Source organism: Rhea pennata, unplaced genomic scaffold (genome assembly GCF_028389875.1).
Source record: "Rhea pennata isolate bPtePen1 unplaced genomic scaffold, bPtePen1.pri scaffold_32, whole genome shotgun sequence".
NCBI lineage: Eukaryota > Metazoa > Chordata > Aves > Rheiformes > Rheidae > Rhea > Rhea pennata.
Window position 1 is genome coordinate 3,538,584 of NW_026907679.1, and position 12,585 is coordinate 3,551,168.

The 12,585-nt window shown below is 53.1% G+C and overlaps 1 pseudogene; it reads left to right on the forward strand.

Annotated features, from left to right (window-relative positions):
- Nucleotides 1-213: 213 nt before the first annotated feature.
- LOC134154582 (olfactory receptor 14A16-like) lies at nucleotides 214-1,147 on the forward strand (annotated as a pseudogene).
- The last annotated feature ends 11,438 nt before the right edge of the window (nucleotides 1,148-12,585 follow it).

Consider the following 12,585-nt stretch of genomic DNA (forward strand, 5'->3'; position numbering starts at 1 on the left):
GAGCTGACTCCCGTGGAGCCTATGGACAGAGGCCCTGGCACTGTATGCTCAGCATGAACCGGTGATCAGGAAAGGGCAGTGAATGAAGGCAAAGGGGAGAGAGAGTATGGGGGGGTTCTCTGAGGAGTGGAGCGGGTTTTGCTCAGAGAAGCCTGTTCTAACTTATCAATGTCTTTTCCCCCTTGGACAGTCCCCTGAACCACAGCAGAGCAGATGTCCAACAGTAGCTTCCTGAATGAGTTCTTCCTACTACCATTTACAGACACGTGGGAGCTGCAGCTCTTGCACTTCTCCCTCTTCCTGGGCATCTACCTGGCTGCCCTCCTGGGCAACAGCCTCATCATCACAGCCATAGCCTGCGACCACCACTTGCACACTCCCATGTACTTCCTCCTCCTCAATCTCTCCCTCGTTGACATCAGCTCCATCTCCACCACTGTCCCCAAATCTATGGCCAATTCCCTCTGGAACACCAGGGCCATGTCTTACTCTGGATGTGCAGCTCAGGTCTTCTTGTTTGTATTTTCAGTTGAAGTGGAGTGTTCTCTTCTTACAATCATGGCCTATGACCGCTTTGTTGCTGTCTGCAGACCCCTGCACTACTGGACCATCATGGACAGCAGAGCTTGTCAGAATGGCAGCAGCTGCCTGGGCCAGTGGATTTATCAATGCTCTCCTGCACACTAGAAATGTTTTTTCAATACCTCTCTGCAAAGGCAACACAGTGGACCAGTTCTTCTGTGAAATCCCCCAGATCCTCAAGCTTTCCTGCTCAGAATCCTACCTCAGGGAAGTTGGGCTTATTGTGGTTACTGCCAGCTTAATCTTTGGATGTTTCATTTTCATTGTACTGTCCTACGTGCAGATCTTCAGGGCTGTGCTGAGGATCCCCTCTGAGCAGGGTCGACACAAAGCCCTTTCCATGTGCCTCCCACACCTGGCTGTGGTCTCCCTGTACATCAGCACTGGCATATTTGCCTATCTGAAGCCCTCCTCTGTCTTCTCCCCATCTCTGGATCTAGTGCTGGCTGTTCTGTACTCAGTGGTGCCTCCAATGCTCAACCCAGTCATCTACAGCATGAGGAACAAGGAGCTCAGAGATGCACTGAACAAACTGATTCAGCTGGTCCTAGTTCAGAAGAAGTAAGCTGCCCACCCCTCTTCACAGTTGGCTTCTAATTTCTCTGAAACAGCTCCTGTGCTTTGGATGGTCTCTCTGTGATAATCATGTTTGTGCAGAAGTGTTTGAATTCATCTCCCTTCTCCAGTTGCATGAACTCAGTCTGTCTGACTGAAATACCTGCTTTAAATGTGCCCGCCACTGTGTCAGACTTGGCTTCACTCAAATAAAACAAGATTTCCTCAGTGCAGTGCTTGAAGGTTGTGCTCTCCTTCCAAAGCTGCAGTCTAAAATGTGCTCAAGGCCTTTCACCTTGAAAGGACTTGTTGCTTTTCCAGGGCCATCCAGGCTGATGAACTTATCTCAAGGTGATGAGCTTATCGGCGATGTGCTAAGAATGAGGACCAGAGTCAGCTCTCATTTGCGGGTGCTCAGTGCTCCTGGAGGTGATGAATGGTCAGGCCCTACTATCTCCAGTATGACAGGTTGGGAGACAGAGGCCTGTGCTTCCCGAAGAGAGCATGCAGCCCCCAGGAGAGCACAGGGCATCTCCAGGGGCACCATGTGCCTTGGGGTGAGCAGTGAATGGAGCTTCACAAAATCTGGGGCAGTCATCCAAAGGTAAAGGGTAAACCCAAGGCTAGTGGGAGCTCTGCAGTCTGATGAGGGGCAGTGTGGACCCTGCAGGAACAGGGAAGAGAGCCTGGAGAGTGGTTCTTGTCACCTTCAATGAAATTCGTGTGTTACATTAAACCACACACCCGAACACAGCCTGAGCCATTTGAAATGCCCTGTGATTGCTCAGAGCATCATCCACGGCCACAGACTCCTTGGTAGGGGCTGTAAGGTGCAATGATGCCTATCCGGCTGGGTCTGCTTCCCATCATGACCACCATGGCCAGAGTGGAGGCAACCTGTGGCCCTGCTGCCCCACAGCCGCTTGCTCTGCAGAGCAGCACTGGCAGAGCAGCTCAGGGCCTCATGGGGAGGATGGGGGTGGGTGTAGGAATGGCCAGGCAGGCCAGTACCAATGCACCCCCCGGGAAAGGGCTCTTTGGGGAGCAGGGATGTCTCCAGAGAAGAGGAAAGGAGCTGTTGTGTGCTGGAAAGGAGGAATAAGTCAGAAAGAGAAATCTGTTTCCCTGCATGTCGTCCAACGAGAGGCTGCTGTGTCCCTGGGGCAGCAGGAGCTGCCAGAGGATCCCCAGGGTGGGGGCTCTTGTGCTGTCCTGGAGAGAGGGGCTGGCATGGTGGGCTGCAGGTAGCCGGGGGGTAGGGCATCTCCTGGACACAAGAAGAAGGGCTACAGAGTGTCACTGTCCTCTGTCTGCTTGTGCCACCAGGTCCTGTCCCAGCCCAGAGGCTGATGGGGCAGCTGACACCCCCCCCCCACCCACCGGAGCTGCTGTGCCCACCTCCTGCTCTGCAGCCCCCTGCGGGGACCACTGCTGTGGGTCCACCCCCAGCCTGGGCTGCTCTGCTGGGTGGGCTGGGGAGAGGGCCGGGGAGGTGAGGAGAGGCAGGGAGAGGCTGGGCTGGAGAGGGCCTGGGAGAGGAAAGCACCAATGTCAGCTCAGCTGTGTGAGTGGGAAAGATGAGGACACACGTCGGTGGATCTCGTGGAGGGGAACCAAGACGTGTTGGGCGCAGAAGAGAGGAACAAGCAGCCCTGGCTGGCCTTCCTCCCAGCCAGACCCCGGAGGATGACGGTGTGCTATCCCCAACGTGGGACACGGCCGGGGCTGGGCAGGGACCAGGTGCTGGGGGAGGCACCAGGGAAATGGCCTGATCCTGCCTGGGCTCAGTGCAGGACTTTGGCATGTTGGATGGATGTGACAGCCACCGCGCTGCAGAAACACCAGCCCCGACCCCTCGCCGCAGTCCCCACTGTCCCCTGCCCCGCTGCCACCCCCATGCTGCCCCATCTCCCATCTCTTCTCCCCACACTGCAAGGACCAGCAGTGCAGTAAGAGCTGGCACAGCCCTGCAGCCACTGCCTGGTCCCCGGCCCTTCCCACTCCTCCACCAAACATTGCATCCATCTTCAGGAAGGACAAGAAGGAGGATCTGGAGAAGGTCGTGGTGGATATGAAGGTGACCAGCAGTCAGCAGGGTGCTCCTGCAGCAAAGACAACCACTGTTACACCAGGTTGTGCTAGCAAGAGTGCAGGCAGCAGGGCAAGTGCAGCGGGACACACAAAAAATCCTGGCAGCTCTGACAAAAAAAAAAAAGAGGGGCAAAATAAAGGAAGAGCAGAACTGTCAGACTGCCCATGCTGGAGAGAGTGGTGTGGCCAACAGAGCGCCCAGGTGCTGCAAACACCACGAGGAAAACGGCATTTCTGCCCGTTGCCAAGTGGCTGGAGCCAGGTGGGTCCAGGCTTGCTCACGGGGGATTAGGACTGAACGTCCTGAGGGTGACTATGAGCTACTTGATGCTTTCTCTGCTCTGCAGTGATACTTCCCGTGGTCCCACCTCAGTCTACCCTGAACTCCATGTTTTCCCTTTGTGTAATACATAGATCGAGACTATGGAGAAAGCGCTGAGTGCAGGGAAATGCCGTGGTGATAATCTGGCAGCCAGGGGAGAGCACTGAGAAAGCAAACGTGTGCACGAGACCTCACAGCAAAGGCCTGGAGAAACCAAGGGACAGGGACCCACGGATCCCAGCCCTGAGCCGTGGGGATGGATGTGGCTCCCTCTGCTCATGCCACGGGCTCATGGCACATCCCACACAGTAAGATAAATCTCTGTGGGAGAGGTGAAGGAAGAAAGTAGAAACGAATCAAAAGAGGGGGAATTCAGGCCAGGAGTCCCTCCAGTAAACATCTGCAAATAGGGGTGGATTTGCTCCCTCTCTGGTAAAGCCATTTCTTCCATGACCAGCAGAACCTGGGGGAAGGAGAGTCTTCTCCTGACACTCCTTCAGAGATGGAAGACGGCAGGATTTGAGAGACCCCTTGCAGACAAGGGGGAGTTTCTGGTCATTGAAAGAAAGATTTCCATCTGAGACCTTAAAAACCTGGGTGGCTGAAGGCTACAAGATGCCTCCAATGCGTGGCTCACAAGGGACCTGAGTGACACCACAGCCACCACTGAAACACCCTCAGAAGCAGATCCCGTAACATCTGGCCTCAGGGAGACCTGCAGTATTTCCCTACTTTTCTCTGTGCACCAGATTTTCCTTTTTAGCTCCTCAGCACTGGGGAGCAGTCTCGACTCCGGGGGTTGTGGGGCGACCAGCGAATGCCAGCCCAACTGCTGCACCCAGAATGTCCTTGCGTTGAAGGAAACCAAGTCCCCAAGGTGCTCCCTCAGCCATCTGGATGGGCGTACGTGGGACGTGGCCCTTCCTGGACCTCCCAAGCCTGTTGTTTGAGGGAAGTGCTGGAAGAACAGGCCTGGCAGGATCCTCATGGCACTGCAACGGCTGTGGCTGCGACAGTGCCCCTGCACACACTTCCTGGGCCAGGTGCTTGGGGACAAGCAGCCAGCAGTGCTTTGGGGAGTCCCTGAGGAGCATGTCCTCAGGATGGTCAAGGAGACCTCAGGCTCTTGTCACCCTCTTGGAGAGCAGTTGACTGGTCAAAGGTCTGGCAGGAGGAAGGACCAGCCCCATGGCTCACGAGGGGAAGGTGCTGACACGTGGCTGGGGCCAAGGCCCTGCTACCTCCTGGGCCCTCTCCCAGCTCTGAGAAGCCAGTACAGAAGCAAGGAAATCCCAGGAAAAAACCTTCCCCACGTCCCTGGGGGTCAATGACATGGTGACTTCTATGTGAGAAGAAGCCAGACCAGGCCAGGGATGTGACTGGAGTTTGTGCTTGCAACGTCACTGCTGCCTGCGCACCTGATAGGCCAACACCTCTCAGGCTCTGGTTCTCATTGGAGGTCACAGTTTTCTCTGGAGCTGATAGGCCAGAAGGAGGATCCTGTTTCAGGGAGGTCCTTGTGATGTCACCGCAGTCTCTGCTGCTGAGTGGACAGGAACAGGCCTAATGCTTGGATGCAGATTGTGAGGTCACGGCTGCCTGAGTGCCTGATAGGCCAGAAGAGGGGACACGGCCATGCTGCCGATTGTGAGGTCACTTCCTGCTCTGGAGGTTCTGTGCCACCAGCAGCCTCCTGGTTCATGGATGTTCTTGTTGTGTCTCTGCTGCTGCTGGGCCAGGAGCAGGTTCATGGCCTCGGTGTAGGCTGCGAGGTCGCTTCTGCCCGAGCACCGGAGAGGCCAGCAGCAGGAACAGCATCAGCAGAGCAGCTGTGAGGCCACTGCAGCCCGAGCAGCTGAGCAGCAGCCACGGGGCTGTGAAATGGCTTGGGAGGACACTCCTGTCCCTGAAGACGACAGGCCAGAAATGCGGTGGCCTTGCAGGGCTGTTCCCTGCTGGGCTGGGGCTCTCCAGGGAGGCCTGAGCCACCCCCAGGCTGTGCTGGACAGAGGGGCTTGTTCTGGGCTCCTGCTGCTGTGGATCTAGGAGGGTGCCAGGAGTCCACTGCATAGACCCAGCACTGAGTTCATGCAAGTAGGGGTTTGGCTGGCTTCTCTGGGACTTTCTGGATCCTGAAAGAAAGAGGCTGCTGTTGCACATAGAAACACTGATCAGCTGGCAGGAATGAACCACACAGAGCACAGAGCTACCAAAACCCAGTTCCTGCACTTGTGTGGGGACTCTGTTACTCTACACAAGTGCCCTGTCAGGAAATACACATATACACACACATATGTGTGTGTGTGTGTATATATACACATGCACACACACATATTTGTATACACATATATACAATATATGTATTGTTCAGCTATCTCTGCACTGCAGAAGGCATTCCTGATCATCATCTCTATTTATTCTTAGAATAATAGGCATTTTCACCACAGGGGAGATACACTCAGCCAAATCAGGATATTCAGGAGAGCTTTGTAGACACTCGTTCACTCTGCTGTGCTGTGTGGTGAGGTCAAGACAAGAATATAGTGTGTTCCCATTAAATCCCAAAATGCAAGGGAATGTTTTTCAGCTCAGATGTGGAGGCTGTGCTAGTGCAAGTACCTTCAACATGGACTATGCAGGGAAGTTATCAGACAACTCTTGTCTTTCAGATGGCATTAACCACGTTTTAAATGAGGGTGCAATATATAAAGATGAGTAATTTCCTTCAGGCTTCTGAGGATGAACTGCCTCATCAAATGCCTACTAGAAAAGAAGAAACTTTTCTTAACTGCAACAGGTAAATGTCTGTGTCCTTTGGATTCAAGTTGCTGAGTCCTTGTAAACAGCCTTGACTGTTTTAGGAATGAGGGCTGGGATAGAAGAGAGTAGAGAAACATTTCTTCATGGAGGGAAGGTTATATCAGTACATGGAAGAAGTAACTACAAAGCTGAAACTCAGTACTAGAGTTCCAGTAAAGTTCGTTGTTATTACTGGTCAAATGGAAGGACTGAGCCTCCACCAGAAAGATCCAACAAGACTCTTAGTCATGTTGATTTAAAAGTATTCCTTAAGGGACTCAAAATCAAGGAAATGTGTTGTCCATCCTTTTAGGTAAAACAAACAAAAAACACTCTTATGGGTTTGTGTAGCCTGCAGCTGGAGAGCCAGGGTACGGGCAAAGGTCTCTCCTGGACCTTGCAGGATCACGTGCTCTGGAGAAGTTGGCAGCTCCTTCCCTGGGCCTGTCGGCTCTGTCTGGTAGCACCACGTCCCCTGGAGAAGGATGCACACAGGCACCTTTTCACTTCTTTAATCGTCCAGGTTTCATTGACTCACGTGTGCGTGTTGGGGGTGGGGGAGGACCAGAACTGCCTGAGTGTCGATCATCTGATCAGACACACAGAGAAATGCATCCTGGGAAAGGATTCTTGGACCTGGTTTCAACGTGCATCCATGTCTCTTTTAGAATGAATGACATCAAATGATGATGTTGTGCATGGCCATAGCTTCCATTCCACAGTCAACACAACGTTCCTGGCAGCCCGTTCCTCTCCCCTGCTGAGGTCCATCTGGATGGCAGCCCTCAAGCTTATGACCGTTTTCCTGATTAGGTGCCATCTGCAAACGTGATGAGAGTTGTGTCCTCGAGGTCACTGACGAAGTTGTTAAACAGGACAAGTCCCAGTATGGACACTTGCATACTTCACTCGTCACTGGCCTCCAGGTAAAGCCAAACCCATTCACAAAAGCCCTCTGAGCTTGATCATCCAACCAGCTTTTTACCCATCCGGCTGTCTACCCAGTGGAGTGTAATGCCTTACTTGTATGCAAGAAAATAGTGTGAGATACCATCAGACACCTAGTTAAATCACAGCAGATAACATCCACTCCTCTCCTCTCCTCCACAAGTACAGAGCTTTTATCATGAAAGCAACCAGGCTGCTCAGGAATGATTTATCTTCAGTAAATCCATTACCTCCTCCTCCTCCTCCTTCTCCTTCACATGCCCAGGAATGTGATGCAAGAGGACTCACTCCACGAAACACTCTTCACCAAAATGAGACTGAAGGGCCTGCAGCTCCCCAAGTTGTCCTCGTGGCCTTTTTGGAAGATGGGCACAGCATATTCCTTCTTCTAGTTGTTGGGACCTCCCCTGATCTCCACAGCCTTCCAAAGAGGATAACGACTGGCCTTGTTATGATATTGGCCAGCCCTCTCAGTGTCCTCTGATGCAGCCCATCCAGCTCCAGAGACTTGTAGGGGTTGAGTTCTTGCCAATAACACCTCACTGAACCCTCTTCCACCTGTAGCTGTGTTTTTTCCTCTGAAGCCCTGGCTCCAGGCAAAACAGCCCAGGAGACCTTGTCGGTGGAGAGTGGGGCCAAGAAGGCACAGAGCTCCTCAGACCTACCTGCATCTTCTGTTACTAGATTCCTTGCCCGAACCAGCAGTGAGCCCACATTTTCCTTTTCCCTCTTTTGCTGTAACTGAAGAGGTAGCAGCTCTTCTTCATGCCATTGACGCATCTTGCAAGTCCAATCCTAGCAGAGCTTTGGCTTCCCTAAGACCATCCCTGCTTTGCTGGACAATTTTTCTGATTTCTACTTTTTTTTAGCCTCTCCCTCCTTCCAATTCTTACATGCAGCCTTTTTGCTGGGAGGTCAATCCTGATTTCCCAGCATAGCCAAGGCAGTCTCCCAAGATTTCTGCTAGTTTTACTGAGTATTGCTATGGCCCATTCTTGTGCTTGGCAGGTGCTGTCCTTACAGACCTGCTGGCTTTCCGGAGCTCCTGGGCCCCCACCAGTCCCCTGAGCAGGCCCAAGTCTACTTCTCTGAAGTCTGGGGTCTGAGCTCCACAACTATCCTTCCCGACTCTGCTCAGGACATAGAACTCTGCTTTTTCATGGTCACTCTAGGAAAGCATGACGCTGACTGTCCCATCCTTGATCAGTTCCTCCCTGTTGGAATTGCAGACAGAGGGAAGTATGAGTACCGGCCCACTGTGCAACTGTGCAAAGAAGCTGTCCCTGGTGCCCTCCAGAAACCTCCTGGCCTGTTTCCACTCTGCTCTTCACCTTTCCAGAGCATATCTGTGAGACTGAAGTCCATCCCCCTCCCTGTCCCACAAGATCACTTGGGCCTGTGATCCACAGAATTGCTCACATTACATTGACTTTGTCACCCTGATTAGGTGGTCTAGTTCCCATCACAATGTCACCCTGACTCTGGTGCTTACCCAAACACTTGCCTCTCCCATGGAAGAGCTCCACACATGTGAACTGCCCCTTCGCACAAAGGACATCCCCCTTCCTCATCTTCTCCCTTGTTCTCTCCTGAAGACCTTCTACCCTACAATTGGTTCCTTTCAGTCATGCGGGTGATTCACCACATCTTAGTTATTCTAGCAATGTTTCAGTCAGACCTGTGATGGTGAAACCTGTTATCAAGGGCCAAGGACACAGTGTGCGTGATGGTCCCACTTCAGAGCAGGGACATGCTGGCATACAAAGCAGGTGGCAATGTTATGGTGAAAGGATGTTCCCACCAAGAGAGCAAACCCTGCAGTGCCAGGGAGAAACACAGCTGGGCTGTGCAGGAATGGGTTTGCTGCCCGAGCTGACTCTGCAGCATCGTGGGACCTGTGTCAGAGGTGAACTGATCTCCAGGAAGCACAGGGTGCTACTGAGGAATTCCCAGGCTCTGGAAAGCCCGTGATCCAGCCACTTTGGGGAGATCATTAGCCCAGTCCCTGTTCATATCATCTGGGTGGGTGAGAAGAGGCTCAGGGACAGGAGAGCTAGAAGGGTGTGAGAGTGCCGAGACTGGAGTGGAGATCCGGTGTGATGTGCCTCCCATTTACACAGCACGCTTGGATGTGGACGATAATGACTGTGCCTAAGGGCAGAGGTAGGATTCATTTGTTTGGGCAAGGTAGGAAGCCCAAGATGCCCTGGGGCACTTGCCCAGCACGCGTGCCCAAGGGACATGATTTTCCTGTAGGCGCCACGCTGTATCTGCAAGAAATACACAGTGGTGCTGGACAACCCAGGCATCCGGTATGGACCTGCCAGCCTATTTTACGTCATTAAATCAAGAGTCTGCACTGAATCACATCAGGATTTTGCACTGTAGGGATCGGCTTGTGTCTCAGCTTTGTAGTGAGTGGGGCTCCAGCAGTGTTAGACATCTAGTGTCATGGCCAAGGAAATTCCCCACCCGGCCCCCACCTCATGCTCCAGAAGGATGTGAGTCTCATAGTTCCTCCATCACAGCAAACAGCTACTTCAACTGTGTCCTTAACTCTTATCTGTCTCTTTAACTCTGTCTCTTTAATTAACACCAGAGGTTTGTGGGTGAGGGACTGACTCCCACCCGCCATCTCCAGTGATTGTAACGGCAGTTCAGACAAGGAGTTCACAGGCAAACATCTCTGTTGTGCACACTTCTGCTTGGGCAAGGGGAATCCCACCACTTCTGTGCCTGTGGAGGTCATGGGAGGGATCTGAGTCCCACTGCAGCTCAGGGGCTTCTAAACAGACATGCGATGCACTGAAACGCTCATCAGAACCAATACCTGAACCATGGCTAAACGAGCTCCCTTCCTGCCCCTTTCCAGGTGTCCTGCCTAGTTAAGAGATGGAACAGGGGCTTCCCGAGTGGGAGATTTCCATCTCCTGCAGATAACCATTCTCTGATGAAATAAATTGTAATGCTGGAGTCAGTCTTCCTTCAGGGCTTAGAGAGGGACCATCGGTGATTATTTCGGTCTACTTCAGGGACGATTTCCCAAGAGAATGGAGCACAAGGCACAGAGAAATTCCTGTCTTCAGCTGCCCCCTGCTCCTGAGCGGGGCCGGGCTCCTGGGACAGAGGGAGCCCATGGCAACCTGGAAGCATTACTGAGAGACAGCGGTGTCCAGGAGCAGCTCCTCTGCCAAGAGCAGCAGGGCTCTAGGCTGTAGGCACTGACTGTGGACAGGAGATGAGAAGTGAAAGGCGGTGTGGAGTGGGAGGCCAGAGGAGAGCTCACTGTGGGAGAAATCTTCACAGCCTTTGACACGGTAAGTCTCTGGCTGCAGGACAACACCACTGAGATTCCTGGAGGGGTCTTCTGAACCCAGCCCATCCCGGGCCTGGAAGGCTTTTTACGGATCACTCTCCTGGTTTCTAACATGCATGGCAGGCTTGCCTGAAAGGGAAGGCACTCTCCAGAGGCTCTGATTTTGTTTTATATCTTTGGAAGGGTGCAAACTGAAAGGGATGGTTTAGGCTTAGGTGCCTGGAGGAGAATTCTGCAGTGTTCCTCTGAGGGACCAATAGGTCTACAAGGACCCCAGAAAGCTCCTTTAGTCACCTTTTCACCTGCCAGCAGCAGCAATATCTCCTTTGCAGCCCTCACCAGTCTCATCATGCTTAGTCTCACCTGCTCCTTAGGTCTTGCACACACAGAGATGCCCCTGGGCTGGGCCCTTTGGCCAGAAGGAGTCTGTAGGGCAGAGCCAAATGCCCCGTTGGTGGCATGGGGTCAGGGAGCACTGACAGGGGACAGACATGGGGACAAAGAAAGAGCTTCCAGTGGGGACAGCTCCAGGCAGCTGAGAGATGCTCAGGGAATGTGAGGAAAGTGCCCACAGAAACACTGTGGCAGGCTGGACTCAGGCAACTCTCCCGTGGTCCTCCCTCTCCCTTTCTGCTCTTGTACTTGCTGTCAGCTGGAGGTTCAGCTGCAAATTCAGACACTCACCCTGAGGTCCTCCCACGGAGGTGTCTGCAGAGGGCTGAGGTGCCCACGGCCTGTTCTCATCCCAGGGTGCTGGGAAATGTGATTTGAGGGTCTGGGGAATGAATGGACTCTCCCTTTCGGAGATCTCCTTTTCAGGACATGTGAGCGAGTCCTTATGGTGTCCTGCTGGGTTTGAAAGCTGCCCTCCAGAAGGACACAGCTCTCCCACTGGATCTTAGCAATGCTGGAGATCCCTTTCAAGTAGTTCAGGAGGTACTAACACCAGAAAATGCTCCTGAGCACCTTCGTATGTGAGCAGCTGAAGTGAACCCAGCGTTTCCTCGGCTAGAATGGAAGTGTTGAGAGTTTCCTCCACTGTTGGCCGTCAGCTCACAGAGTCGTTGGTCGAATCAGGTATGTCAGGAGCAATGTTCTGTTCTCTCCATCACATCTCCACCTCGGGCTGCGAAAGAGAGCAGAGTTAGATCTGTGCTTTGAAACCAGCCTCCCCTGATCTCATCAGAGTTCAATGTCTTTTTTTAGAGTAACTTGTGGGTGAAATCATCCTTTGGGTTACACAAGTGCGAGCACAGGGCAGCTGGGAGCAAGGCAGGTGGATCAACAGCACTCCTGACCCTGCACTAAGCAGCAGACAGCTGATCTTAATTGTGTCTGGGTCCATCTGAAAGCCTTCTCCATGAGGTTTCCTCCCCTGCAGCCCCTTCCAGGGAGAGTTCTCCCAGGCCTGTGCAAGTGAAAAAGAACCGCTTGGGAGCTCGGCTTGGTCTCTGCCCTCAGAGTGCCAGGAAGGTTTCTTGTGCCCTCTTCCCTAAAACAGCCTCCAAGCTGAGGAAGCGTTTTGGATCCCTCGGGAACTTGGTGTGGCCGGAGTGCAGGAGTCAGAGCTGGCTTGCTCATGCCTCCCCACATGCTGCCTCCATGACTAGGCCAGGACAACAGAAAAGTGTGTCCCAGCGGTGAGAGACTGGGCAGACAGCAAATGGGCTTTTTCCGGAGGCCTTTTTTAGAGTTCTCTAAAATGCCTGGACAGCTCTGAAAGTGTTGATGTTCATAACCCTCCCGTCCACGTCCCAGAGGAGATCCTCAGTGTCATACATTGGCCTGGAAATGGGAGTTTCCAAGGGCCGTGTACTGATGTTTGCCATCTGTACTGCATGCTTAGGAGTCACCATTGAAAATGCAGATGCCGAGTGGCTGAGGCAGCAGGCGATGGCTCTGCTGTTTGCAGGTAGGTTACAACGGGCCTGAACAGAGCTCCAGAGGTTAGGGAGGACTTGAGAGGCCAAGC